The sequence below is a fragment of the Patiria miniata genome, unplaced genomic scaffold (assembly GCF_015706575.1).
Source record: "Patiria miniata isolate m_02_andy unplaced genomic scaffold, ASM1570657v1 HiC_scaffold_7, whole genome shotgun sequence".
In the NCBI taxonomy this organism is placed as follows: Eukaryota; Metazoa; Echinodermata; class Asteroidea; order Valvatida; family Asterinidae; genus Patiria; species Patiria miniata.
The window spans coordinates 42,801,249-42,815,463 of NW_024037074.1; the positions used below are offsets into that span (position 1 = coordinate 42,801,249).

The window sequence follows — 14,215 nt, forward strand, 5'->3', positions numbered from 1 at the left end:
GAGAAAACATAGCAGTTGGTCCTAATCCCCGAATCATCTAATCGCGTTGGAATATAGCTGATCCATTTGTACCAAATTTAAGACCTGGCGATAAGAAATTCAATTTGTGTTCTTATTTTCTACGAAACGTCTGTTTTTGTTGTGTAAATATCGGAACATAATCGCGTGGTGTCGTTGCCAATTGCATTATATTATATACGCACTCCTTGTAATAGAGTTCTCTGGTTACTATAAACTTATAATTTTAAAAACATTTCTGCAGCTTGACTTTACATGAGGCGCATTTGATTACCTAATAAACAATCAGAGAGCCAACCAATGAGAAGTGTGTCAGATTATTGTTGTGTCCATGTGTCAAATAATATGATCCCCTTTAGTTCTGGAATTAATAAATGCCCTTTTCCATTCAAATTTTTTTTGTAGCACCGCTTACCCCCCCCCCCCCGAATAATTTGTAAAGAGAGCCCTTTGTGTTTAAGAAGTGCCCTTTTTCTGAACAAGTGCCCTTTCTAAAACGAAGTGCCTTTTGGGGGGACATATGCCATTTAGGGTGCCTTTTTTAAATTTCACGCCTGTATCGCCCTGAAAAGAAGTTTTCATAATCGTCGGTTTTGAACAGCGCCCCCATCGACAGATGGTTACCCCCCCCCCCCCCCGCTTTTTTTATTTTACGGATGCCAAGTGTCCGGAGAAGAAAAACGTGTCTACATTTCACTACGGATGTGCAAGTGCCCTTTTCACAAAAATTTAACCCCTTCCAATTCTGAGCATTTTGGATGCAACTGGGCTCGAAAGTGGCGCTTTTTTGCCATGTTGTGGAGGGATCGTTTTTCAAGATGGCTACCTTTCCGCTTTGGGGAAAATAGGGGTCGTCTTCTTTGGGTGAGAATAATTCTCGAAACTTCAATGGTCAACCTACTAAAAAATGAAAATGGAAAAATGATGTTGATCATCATTTTTCTGTGGCGCAGCTTAAATACCTGTGAGAGTTCTGAGTATTTTTAAACGAATTTTGAAGTATGGACATTTAGCGCTAGTGGCAATTTTATTACACGGTTGTACCCTATAGAGGATAACAACAATGGCCGGGCCGCGCATGCGCTAGGCCACGGCAGTGTTTTTTCAGTGGGCGGAACCTACGGGGAGGGGGATAAAAAAAGTATTTTAAAGGTATCAACAAGGGCTTTTTCTGCAAAAGATGCTCCCAAATCCTAGGGGATCCGTAGGCCATCTGCCGATGTACAGTGATTGCGAATTGCGAGGCATTTTGAGCCTTAAAGAAGATGAAACTTAATTTATTGTCGTTGGGGGCGCTCTACAGCTAGCAGGTGCAAAAAATGCAATTTTGTCGGGCCCAATATCGACCGTGGATAAATTTTTTCTCTCTATGGAATATGAATAACCAATACTTCCTCTTTGCCCTTAAAGTGGTTTTGGGAAGGATTGCAAATATTTGCTCCTATTAAAGGGTGCATACCGGTAAATAGGCCTAAACCCATCCGCCGATCTCATGAATAAAATTTATACCCTCAAAATATTCTATTTTAGAGAGTTCTGAGAGCCGTAAAATTGGGAATTGAAGAGATATGACAAAGAACCTCAAGTTTTTCTACCTATATACATGACACACCAAAACTTCACTACGATATAACGCACTTTTTATAGTGCAACTATCGTTTTCTAAAGTCTCTGTTTGGATTATATTGATCAGAAATGATTTTGATTTAAAAAAACCAGTACTACAGAGTTAAATGGTTGTTTCTGTCGCGATGGACGACGGGCATGGACTATAAAAAAAAAATACAATAATTTGTTATCGAGCACATATTAAGCTGGTGTATATTATCCAACAAAGAGAATTTATTACATGTATTAGATTTACTAGTCCAATCTCTCGACAGTTTTGACACTAATGCGAGCACGGCATGGCGTCCGTAGATTGGTCTGCTGGCTGATGATGTGGTCGGCATTCCAACACACACTCCACTAAATGAAATCATATCCGAACGCTGCGGGCGCACCTCAGTGGCTGTATCAAATGTCGGATACTTCTATCACTCGACACATCGAGGTACTTGTATAACATCTCTAATGCCTGGAGCGCTGCTGAGTGATCCAAAACAATCAGAGCTATGGGGTTTCCTTCGTCTTGTATTAGATTTTAGATTTCGGAGGTTTTAAAACGGAAACGTAACTTCTAAAGAAAACCAGTATTTTATCGTTCACCCTAAGCCTTGTATTATTTCATACTTATCTGATTGACAATGTATGCGCAGGTAAATTTGGTAAATCCCAGGATAAATTTGCAAACTGTATGCGTTGTAAATGCATGAAAGCTTACAAGTATATGAGTGTTTCTACTTTCTAGCGACTTGAAACTGTTTTAACACCTTGTCATTAGCTGCTATGACAACGTCGCCGAATCTTTTACGTTGCGGACAGTATGGGCTCCATTTTACCTAGCAACGGTGTCCCATGGGCCTTTTACCCTAGCAACGGCGTCCCATGGGCGGGACATTTCGCTGGTTAACGCGCACCGTTCCTCGTGTGTGTCGCACGTTCACCAGGGGATTTGTACTATGCACACGCAGTGGCCGCGCTTCGCGGTCGGTCGGTCACCCCCAACTGTCCTCTCTTTGCCGATGAAGGGGTACTTGTGAACGGAGCGATGGTGACAATGAAACTAAGTTAAACATCAGTATCTCCATGAAATGATGAATATTCACTTCAAAAGCAGTAAGGCTTTTGTTGAGTTCTGTAAGGCAAAATTCATATAACTTTCACATGAACCATTTATTCCTTTTTGTGAGATCGAACATTATATTTATAATAATGTCATGCCATGTCAATGGATGTGTTTGATAATTAAACGAATGTGTCGACAACTAATTGTAATACTGAGCCGTCGACTGAATCTTATTTGGTAACCATGATCAATCCCTAAAAACACATTTAGCAAAATGAGAACCAAAATACATGCACCTGCGTGAAATAAAACGAAGCAAAATATTCCATATCCGATGCCGTCAACGACGAAAAAACATAACTGTGCTGAATCTTCTGGCACATTCAAATAAGCTGTTATTAGAGCCACTTACCTTAGCTTACTATAAACTGGAAACACCACAAGCAGCCCATCAGCTAAGGAAAATTTCAAGAATCCAATAAAAAGTGCCCACAGTGTACCTCCTAAAGGCATCAAATGTCCTCGCTATACGTTTTGGCATTCTTAGTGCCGTCTCCAAATCCGTGTCTATCATAAAGGGTGTCTTGCGTATTAGGCCATTAAAACTCAAAATTTTATAATTAATCTTAATGTTATATTCTGTTGTAGGCTACCTTGGGACATCCGAAAATGAGACATTCTAATTCTTCTTCTTCTTCCAAATTCTGCGCCAACTTCATATTGTTGATAAGTAGGGCACATTGCTGTGTGCGCAACTTGTGGATGGAGTGTTTAACCTACTATGTCGGCATTGGGGACCCATTATTTAACATGTGCTTAAACTTTGAAGGGTTGCAAGCCTCTACAATCGATTCGGGAAGCTTGTTCCGTTGACTTACAGTGCGGGGAAAGAAAGACATCTGGTAATATTCTCTGGAGCAAGATGGGATTTGGTAAACTTGTCATTTTTCTGTTAGGGTAGGAGCATCTAAATTCTTGGACTCAATTGGCATGTTGTCGGCAGCCAAACCATGGTGAATTGTGTAGAACATCGTGAGTCTTGCTATTGTACGCCTACCTTCAAGGGTTTGCCACTGAAGAGATTTTAGCATTGTTCCAACACTTGACGTCTGATGATAGCGATTCAAAACAAATCTTGCTGCACGCCTCTGCACCATTTCCAGTTAACTACTAAGATTGTTTGAGTACGGATCCCAGACTACTGAGCTGTACTCCACAAGAGGCCGAACAAGAGATTTGTTCGAAATCGATTTATCGGGGACCCCTTTCAAATGCTTTTGCCTTCTGCCCCCCAGGTTCCGCCCACTGAAAAAAACATTTTCGCGGCATTAAATTCTTTAAAAAATGCACAGAACTCTCACAGGTGTTCAGGCTGCAGGGGAAAAAATGATGATCAACATGTCATCGTTCATTTTCTTTTCAATATTTGCTGGGTTGACCATTGTTTTTTCGAGAAATTCTCACTCAAATGTGATCACCCCCAAAACGAGTGATGTTTCCCAAACTGGAAAATATATATTAAACCAGCTTGAAAAGGATCCCTCCACAACATGGCTAAAATAGCGCCACTTTCGGGCCCAATTGCATCCAAAATGCTCAGAATTGGAAGCCCCAAGTCCAGGCCAGAGGTTCACTGCCATAATCTCTTCAATTCCTTAATTCCATGGCTCTCAGAACTCTCTATTAAAAATATAGAATAAAACGGGGACGGATTTTTGGCCTATTTACCGGGGTGTACCCACAAGATCACACCTGTATTACGCCCTCAATAGGTACTTCAATGACAATGGGTCTATAGTCAGTACCCCGACGTATATTTTTTTGTGAATTTTCATGTCTAGGGACTGGTGACTAGACCTCACACTTCCACTACCGGAATTTTTTCAAGCTAAATACCGGATAAATGAAATGTTAATGTTGAAAAACAAAATCAAATTCGGATGAGAATGAAAGATTTCTTTCAATTCGGATTTACAAGGAATTAGTTTGCCAGAGTGAGTTGAGATTTATGTCATAAAAGTTATTTGCAGGATAGGCCTACAAGTAGTATGCTAAAGCTGAACTATCTCCACTGACAAATGAACGTTAATGCCCAACAATTAAATTGTATTTTCAATCATTATAGTTCACTATAAAAGTGTTGAGGTTAATTAATCCAGATGGACCGTTCGCTGTTTTGGGATGCGAGACCTATGTTTGACTTGGACGTACGTGCCTGGGTATGCCTATTGTGTGTATTTATCGTGAACATTATAGACATTCGTTCCAAGGCCAATCAGACACATCATTACGGGAGATAGGTCCCCCAGATATTTCCCCTTCAGCCCCACTACACGGACGTTCAGAGATCAGGGCATGGTAAGAAAAGTAGGCACTTGTCTTAAAACAGAGTTTTTCCTGCTGCCTCTGGTCCAGCTCATCTCGGGGGATTGACGCAAAATGCACAACTATTGAAATACTGCATGCGATGTTTCCCCGGGATGCTTCGCCAACAATACACCTAAAAAAAATCGGTGTGAGGAATAGAAACATTGCTGATTTGAAAATAGGAAACACTGCATGTCGGTAGTTTTGTTAACTAAATTCAATTTTTCTCTGTATCATTACAGGGTTCTGGCATCTTTCAAAATGACTTCAGCACAAGGAGATACGAACGACGTCGTTGTCTGTCATGCTCAACCATCGACATGCTCTCTGGATCCTGTCGACTACTTGCCATATGAGATCCTATGGAAGATGTTTGGTTTTTTGTCGGTAAAAGACTTATGTCACCTGGCTGTATGCAGCAAGGCATGGAGGCATGGATATCTTTGTAAGCTGAGAGATTGGGAGCGTTTTGGTACGGAACTAGATCTCCGCAAAGAGAAGCCAATGTACTCTACAGAGACCAGGACCAGTGGTACCGGTCCAACCTTTTATGCTGATTCGGTCATTATCGGTGACTGTAACCTGAATGATCTTGCACCAACCTGTAAATGGAAGGAAGTGTACATGAGAGCTCGGCATCTGGACAGGAACTGGTCCAAGGGGCGTTACCAGGAGCACCATCGTGCGTTGCCTGAATTATGTCCTTGGAATTTAAGTTGTGTAGCAAGTGATGGCAGGTCATTCGGGGCTGGTGACGTTCTTGGATACGTACGTGTTTGGGATTTGAGTAGCGGACGCAGGCTGCAGAAGATTAAACCCTCTAATTTAATCAATTCACTGCGATCATTGCAAAACGATGATACTGCCATCAGGAAAATGGTTCTGAAAAATAACATAGTACTTGCTGCATTTATGGGAGGTATTCTGGTATTTGAAGCCAGCACGGGCAAGGTTTTGAAACTGATCCGGGGCACGGCAAGTGACTTTGATAGATACAAGCCGTCTGGTCTGTACATGGAAGAAGACAAAGTCATTGTATCATACAGCCTTCAACCGGGAAGGGACTCTGAAGGTGTCCCTGTACACATTTGGGATATCAGTGGCTTGGTCAATGGTGGAGATAATGTTGCATGTACGGAGACCAAACTCTGCACCGATAGCTTAAATGTGTCCATAGGGAACAAGATGGAATGTTTTGCTTGCCATGGGCACTGGGTCATCACTTCCTTTGAAGATGAGACTGCATTCATACTGTGGGATACGAGAACGAGTCAGCATTTTCGGATATACAGGGGACACTCAGCCACGATTCACTGTGGCCATCTTGATGAAAAAACTATTATGACTGGTGATAAAGATGGCGAGATTAGAGTTTGGACAACTGAATCTGACGTGTGCATGAAAACATTGTCATTGCCAACAAGACATTGACATTGCATCCGCGTGGTACTGTTCACTGATAATGCGATGGTAGCCGCATTTGATTATGGAGTTGTATTCTGGAGTCGTGATGGCATACTACTAAAAACGCACCTTTTCGGAAAGCGAAGTACCGTAACTGCTAATATGCATGCCAACAGACTTGTCACGAACGCCCGAAATTCTATTAGTGTTTGGGAGTTATCAACTGGTAGGCCTAAAGCTCGTTATGAGAAGCAGTTTAACATCGGACCGTTGAACTTAATACACATTGACGACACCAAGATTGTGATTCATTACAGCAATTCTGTGATCATATTTCAACACCTGTTATAAAATAACATGACAACGTCTGTAGACGTAGGCGTACATATTTCATAAAATACTAAATACACTGACATTTCGCGCAAACTTCTGTTTACAAAATCTAAACTGACCACATACAATTTATATGAAAATACATACAGTTCATATGAAAATGCTTAAATGTATTGACAGTGAGAATGCAAAGCGTCAAGTCGAGTGCATCAGAAAGGAACATGGCCTCTGCCACGTGAGGGCGCACTATGCCAGGTGTTTTCCCGTTCTGCGCGCATCAGCGTTTAGATATTTACCGTATTCGAATCTATTTTCAATATTTATATTGCCATGATTTTCGAGGGTGTTTTGGTGCCTTTATGGCTTTTGTGTTAATTTAAATTTCCATATTTCCATATTCATGAGTTAAATATGCGATCCACCATGAAAACATAGTTATATTCATGAGCACAACGGTGATGCCATTCAAGGTACAAACTCCAGGATTAAAGTAATGAATGGTTAACCTTTGTACATCATTGTTTTCAATGTGCAAATGTTTGGGTTCACATTTCAAACTGAAACGCAAGTTCATGAAGTATTCTGTGTAAAATCACTTTATGAAATTCATCCTTCTGTTTAACCATGATCGAACCATCTACACATCAACCGTATATAATTATTCTACCGATATATCACACATCAAAAACCTCATTGCACTATAAACTTAACTACCATGCATGATATTGAACAACCACTATTTAAGAAAATCTTGAAAGGGTGTAGTAGAATATGTCGCGATAGACGACGGGCTTAGACTGCAAAAACAATAATTTGTTTATTTTGTACATATTTAGCTGGGGTGTAAATGTATTATTAGATTTACCATTCCAATCTCTCGACAGTTTTGACACTAATGCGCGCACGGCATGGCGTCCGTAGATTGGTCTGCTGGCTGATGATGTGGTCGGCATTCCAACACACACTCCACTAAATGAAGTCATATCCGAACGCTGCGGGCGCACCTCAATGGCTGTATCAAATGTCGAATACTTCTATCACTCGACACATCGAGGTACTTGTATAACATCTCTAATGCCTGGAGCGCTGCTGAGTGATCCAAAACAATCAGAGCTATGAGGTTTCCTTCGTCTTTTATTAAATTTTAGATTTTGGAGGTTCTAAAACGGAAACATACCTTCTGTAAAGAAAAGCAGTATTTTATCGTCCACCCTTAGCTATTTGTATTATTTCCCATACCTGATTGACATATGTAGCGCACATACATTTGGTAATCAATTAATAATGCTTAGTAAATTAAGTCACAGGGTAAATGTGCAAACTTTGTGCGTTATAACTGCATAGATGCTTGTAATTATATTACAGTGTTTATACTTTCTGGCAACTTTAAAGTGGTTTTTATATTCAGACTTGGATAACAATCACATTTTGTTATAGATCTTAAAAACAGTGTCCCTCACATAACATAATATGTGTTGGCGTTTATTTCTGTCCGCGTATCCATTGTAAGGTAATTTTAACTTCGGACGTATGTTATCGCAAAAACTCGCATATACTGGTGCGAAATTAGTTTCTACGAAGAAAACAAAACTATTCCGCTTAGATTGCAATAATTGCAGAAATTATTTTTAAAAAAAAAGACCACTGAAGTGTTCAGCATATACACGTATGGTGTCTGTCTATAATATGATATGCTTTATACAAGACCTAAAATAGGCTACGTCTTTAACAAGCAGAGAACAGCATTTTTTTTTACCTGATTTTTTTGGCTCAAATGTCGGCTGATGACTGCAAATGGTGCCCGACAAAACTTAGTGCAAATATATGGGAGTCCAGAGAGGCCACATAAAGCTTATTCTCGACCATAACCCAATCTAAAAACACGTTAAAATTGTGCAGCAGCAGGATTCCAGTCAAACCAATGAGTTCTGCGGTTTTGAGACATCATCTTTCATTGAAAAAAAACCTTTTTTTTTCATTTTGCCGACGCGCATGGCTACGGCGACGCACGCGCATACCAGAAAACTTTTTTTTATTTTTGGCCTTATGAGGACTTTTTTGGAAAAAATATGTTGCCAACCACGGCTTCAATTTATGCACTTACGGCAGCCCATACAAAATGGCGCCAATGTTTACAAACAAAACGCCTATAGTGTGTATAACGTATAATGTACACAGCCATCCGCCATTGTGTTGAACTTTGACACGCATTGTATTTACTGTGTTATTTTTTCTATATATTGTGCATACGGGATTGAATGTTTGAACTCTTGTAAGAATAAATGTATTTAATTTCAGGAAATCACAGTCGTCATATTTAGTAATTGTATATGTTGTTTGAACACTCGTCCGCTTTAATTAGAGGACTGTTCCTCCTTCCTTCCCTCTTAATTGACGTGGGTTAGTACTAGTTCACTTCAGTAACATGAAAAAGCTTCGGGATCAAAATACACTAACTTTTCTTTTCTCTCTTGGCATACAGTGAGTATCCAAAATGGTCATCCATAACAATTGGTTAATGTGTAAAACTTATATGAATGTTTAAACTGTCAAAGTTGCTCCATCTTAAAGGCCGAATGAAATTTTTAAAAAATTATCTCTGGAAATTCTATTGGATTTTTCATATGGATTCTTTTTTCTTGCTCGACTTTTTTGCTGAAATAGAATTGTGTCCAAAGAACCAATAACCCTTTCTACATGGAAACAATTTTGTTGGAAATAAAAAGACAATAATAGTGATAACACATGTGCAAAATAAGAATCTTCGGAACCTTAAAAAAATTACCAAAAAAGAAGAACAAAACAAGCATGCGGGGAAAAAAGCAGGCGGAGAAAGGAACCTCTTGTTTTTATTAGGTTGCCTTATGTGCATCTCTTCGATCACGGATGACTGAGCACCTTTGATTTCAAAGCAAAGGCCAAAAAGCCACTGGATAAAGCCAATTGGATTGGATTACTGCGTTGCCGATACACCCTGGTCATGTACGAGCAATTGCTGTTTTGTTTACCATTTGCATAAAAGCATAAGTGTACATAATTATAGGAACAAATTCAGGTTATATTCAGTGACAAAGGGAATACATAAATATCATGTACCATTATCGTGATACCGTGGACAACATTTTAAAACTATGTCTGTGTTCAAATTGCTAGAAAAGTACTTGTGTGATTTGATTGATTCTGTTACTATATATAAGATAAGTTGAATTGGACTTTCACATCCTACATCTGAAAAGTGCTACAGAGGGCGGACTTTTTGTTTAGTTTTGGGGCGCCCTTTGGGTTTCTTTTATTTGTTACTGTACTGGCGCCCTGCCTGTGTTTTTGAAATGTTTCATCTTATTTTCATGGCGTGAAGAGCCATGACGTAGACTTGGGACACAAAGCAAGTGGTTTTTTTTCAAGAACAAAAGTATTAAAAAGAATACGTACAGGCCTATCAAAGATCATTAGGGGTCAGATGTGAAATGCTGCTTATCTGAAAAAAAAATTCTTGACATGAGAAATTTTATGATTTAGTCTCCAAGTCACTAAACAGCCTCACCTCGATGTTATTTGTTATGAAATGGAGCAAGCCTCATTAAAAAAAATAATACTAATAAATACCTTCTCTAAACCTGGTGATTTGGTTAAATTCAGTGACGAAGGAAGTATTCATTGTGCCTACTCATGCGTATCACATAATAACACATAGGCCCATACATGTCAATAAGCTATAGGAACGGCGCAGGGGCTATATGCGCACATTATTTCAACGCTGATAGAGCAAACATAGCAGTTGGTCCTAATCCCCGAATCAACCAACCGCGTTTGAATGTAGTTGATCCATTTGTTCACACATTTTGGGCCAAATTTAAGACCTTAAGACACGAAATTCAATATGTTTTATTATTTTCTACGAAAAGTCTGTAATTTTTATCTAAATGTTGGAACATAACGCGTCTTGTCAATGCCAATTGCAAAATATATTATATACTCACTCCTTGTAATTACATTTTATGGTTGCTATACATGTATGCTTTTAAAAACAATTTCTGCAGCTTGACTTTAAATGAGGCACATTTGAGTACTAATAAACAATCACAGAGCCATCCAATGAGAAGCTAGTGTCAAACGATTGTTGTGTCCATGTGTCAAGAAATATGAGCCCTTTCAGTTCTGGAATTAATCAATGTTCCACATAAAAAAAAAATTCATTTATTCGGAAGGGAAAGGAATTGTTACCGTAGATGTGTTACATTGGCGTAGTATTGGGATGTATAATGTAATTGCACTCCTTGGACGAACATCCTCTCCCAATGATCGTTTGCAGTGATGACAGTTAAACTAGAACTTAGAAGATGAAAATACAATGCACAGCGCTGCTTTGAAATATAATTATATCAAAGGCGCCAAATGAACATATTAGGACTTCACATTAAGTCTATTACGACACACAAAAGAAAACAACAAACCACAAATGCTATAATATAATGCTATAACATCCAAATGTCGGGCCCTCTTTATGTTATATGTTGTATATTTTGGTTCAACAAAATGAGTAAGTGGTTTGCAGCACTTTAATAAACTTTTAAGTTTTCCTTTGGACTATCTTGAAAAAAGTGAAACCACAAGGCAAGATAGAAGGATTGAGAAGGAAAGGAAGACCCAGAACAAGACTGACAGACAGAATCAAAGCTCTCACTAGGCTGGATGCATGAGGTGCATGCACTTGCTGCAGATCGTCCTTCCATTGTTGAGGTCACGAGCGGTCATGCAGGATGATGCAGCCATGCACGTACGGGTGCACTGAACCAATTCAAGCCCCATTGAAAAGAGTGTAAACGTAATAAAGTTCAGGGCCAAATAACACGCAAGCCGACATCACTGGGGTTTCTCAAACAAAAATTAAATTATTGTCTTGTCAATCATCTTTTTATTTCTTTTCAATTTTGGGTAGACTAACCAATTACATTTTTAAATATTCACACCAAAACAAAATCACCTTTCACAGAGTGATAATTCCCAAGCCTGCATGTAGCCATTTTACAAGTGGCATCCTTCCACTTTCTCAGGCAAATTGAACCTATTTTTCAACCGTAATTTTATCAAGTCTGCCCTCAGATGGAAGCCCCCAAAACCAGGGAGTTGATGCTTTGCCACATTTACGCAATTCCACCGTTTTTCAAGCCAAACGGTCTCCGTTTTTAAAAGCAAATTGTGTGTGGGGGTACCTTTTATTCTAATGAGCTCGCGTAGAAATTCTCACTTGAATTAGTTCACTGCACCCGTACACGGTGGTCACAAGGTAGCAGACCAGTAAATAAACTTCCATATACCCCAATGGTAAATGCTCCCACTTCAGAAATTCGGGGAAAATACACAACTCTCCAAGGTGTTCGAGACACACATCTAATTAAAGCTTATTTCATCATCTTTCATTTTCTTTTCAATTTTCGGGGGGTCAACTGATGACTTTTAGGAGAAATTTCCATCTGAAGATGATCACCCCTGAAAATAGTCCTGAAGCCCATCGCCATTTTGAAAAACGATGCCAACACCCCATTGCAAAATAGAGCGCTTTTAGGGTCCAAATGACATCCAAATTACACAGAACTGCAAGCAAACTGCACGGCTTCCACCCATATGTTTTAAAAACCCTCAAGTTCATGGCCCACAGCATGCTCAAATACTGAAGATTTTGAGGGCATGCAAATCGTGATTTGGCCGGCGTAGGCAATTTCGGACCGATTTACTGGTCTGCACTCTTAGTGTACGTGTGTATGCACAAGGTGCACTTGTGTGAAAACGAAAATGTATAACCTACCTACAGCCGATGTGTTCTAGATTTAGTCGGGCTGGCTTGAATGCAGTCCTTATCAGCGGCGACTTTAGATGTTTTAGTTAAAGCTTATGTGTTACTCAAGTATACATTTTTTTGATTGTCAATCCTAAAGGACATTTTAGTCTCCTATTTAAGTTTCAGTTTTCACCTAATAACCGCCACAAAATTAGTTCACAAATGTTCATCTTTGCACGAGTACCCCGGTTCCACTAGACCACATGTACTTAAGAATTTCGGAGGTGAGAGGTCAATTTTTGGCACGATATTCATCTTTCATGTCAGGCGATTTGTCAATTTCCATCAATTGTGATAAAGACCTTTTTAGAGGGCGATTTTCTTAAGAAATCAATGCACCAAAAATGTTTGCAACCTTGTACCCATGGTGTCGAGCAGAACGCTCCCACCATGTACACTACGCGCTCTCTCAACCTGGTATTTGATCATTTTGCACAGAAAATATTTTTTGGATGCAAATGAGAAATAATCTGGTGCCTGGCTGTGTTTTATATCAGCATTTGTTTTTGTGTGCGGTGTCTGGGGTAAAAAAAAACCAGAATCAATTCATCGCGGCCTGAGTTACGAAAACACGATTTTTGTTCAAAGTTAAAATGTTATCTTATGCAGCCAATATGCAGTATTACATTACATGAAAGCAAAATGGAAAGGGAAGGATATTTTTGAGGAATGGACGTAATTACTACATGTGTATGCAATGAACATTAAAACACGACATACACGTTGGAAATAACAACACCAAGTGCACGATATAAATCCATTATTTGCTAATTTCAATATCGAATCAGGATACGGAAAAAAGTTCTTCTTATTGCCGGAAACGAGTTTGAAAAGAAAGTAAGCCCTGGGACGAGGTTGATAGCCATATGGAAGCCCAGACTCGACACTAGACACTCCAGTCTCGACTCTGAGCATTTGGGATGCAATTGGGTCCGAAAGTGGTGGTATTTAGCCATGTTGTGGAGGGATCCTTTTTCAAAATGGCTACTTCTCAAGTACAAGTACAGGAATATCATTCGTTTAAGGGTGGCATTTGGGTGAGAATATCTCAAAACATCATATTGGTGAACCCACCAAAAATTGAATGGCAAATGAAAGACGACATGTCAACTATCCTTTTCTGTGCAGCCTGAATACCTGTGAGAGTTTCGAGTACTTTTAAAAGAATTTTGAAGTATGGAGATTTATCACTGGACTCTATGGGAAGTTATTTGCTTGGGTGCACACACAAGATCACATCTGTATATCGCCCTCAATAGCTACTTGGTTGGCAATCGGACTATAGTCAGCATCCTGTTGTACATTTGTATTCATTTTTAGGTCTGTGAACTCGTGACTAGACTTTTCATTGCGGAAGTGATTCCATAAATAATAAATTGAGGCACAGTACAGGATAAATGAAATGTAAATGCTGAAAAACAAAATCAAATTCTGACGAGAATTACATATTTCTTTCAGAAGTGAAACGAATTAGTTTGCCAGGGTGAGTTCAGATTTCGTTGGTCACATTTATTTGCAGCTAAGCATTAGCATAGATAACTATACTACAGAGGGGATGGACGACCTATTTTATTGAGTAAGTGAAT

At 39.3% G+C, this 14,215-nt stretch overlaps 1 protein-coding gene across 1 annotated transcript in view; it reads left to right on the forward strand.

The window, feature by feature from the left end:
• LOC119746518 (probable E3 ubiquitin ligase complex SCF subunit sconB) overlaps positions 1-9,285 on the forward strand; it is a 36,876-nt gene extending 27,591 nt beyond the window's left edge. Inside the window, exon 3 of the mRNA XM_038223496.1 lies at positions 9,216-9,285. The gene's annotated coding sequence lies outside the window, so the exon portion shown is untranslated. The remainder of the gene's footprint in view (positions 1-9,215) is intronic.
• Positions 9,286-14,215: the final 4,930 nt, after the last annotated feature.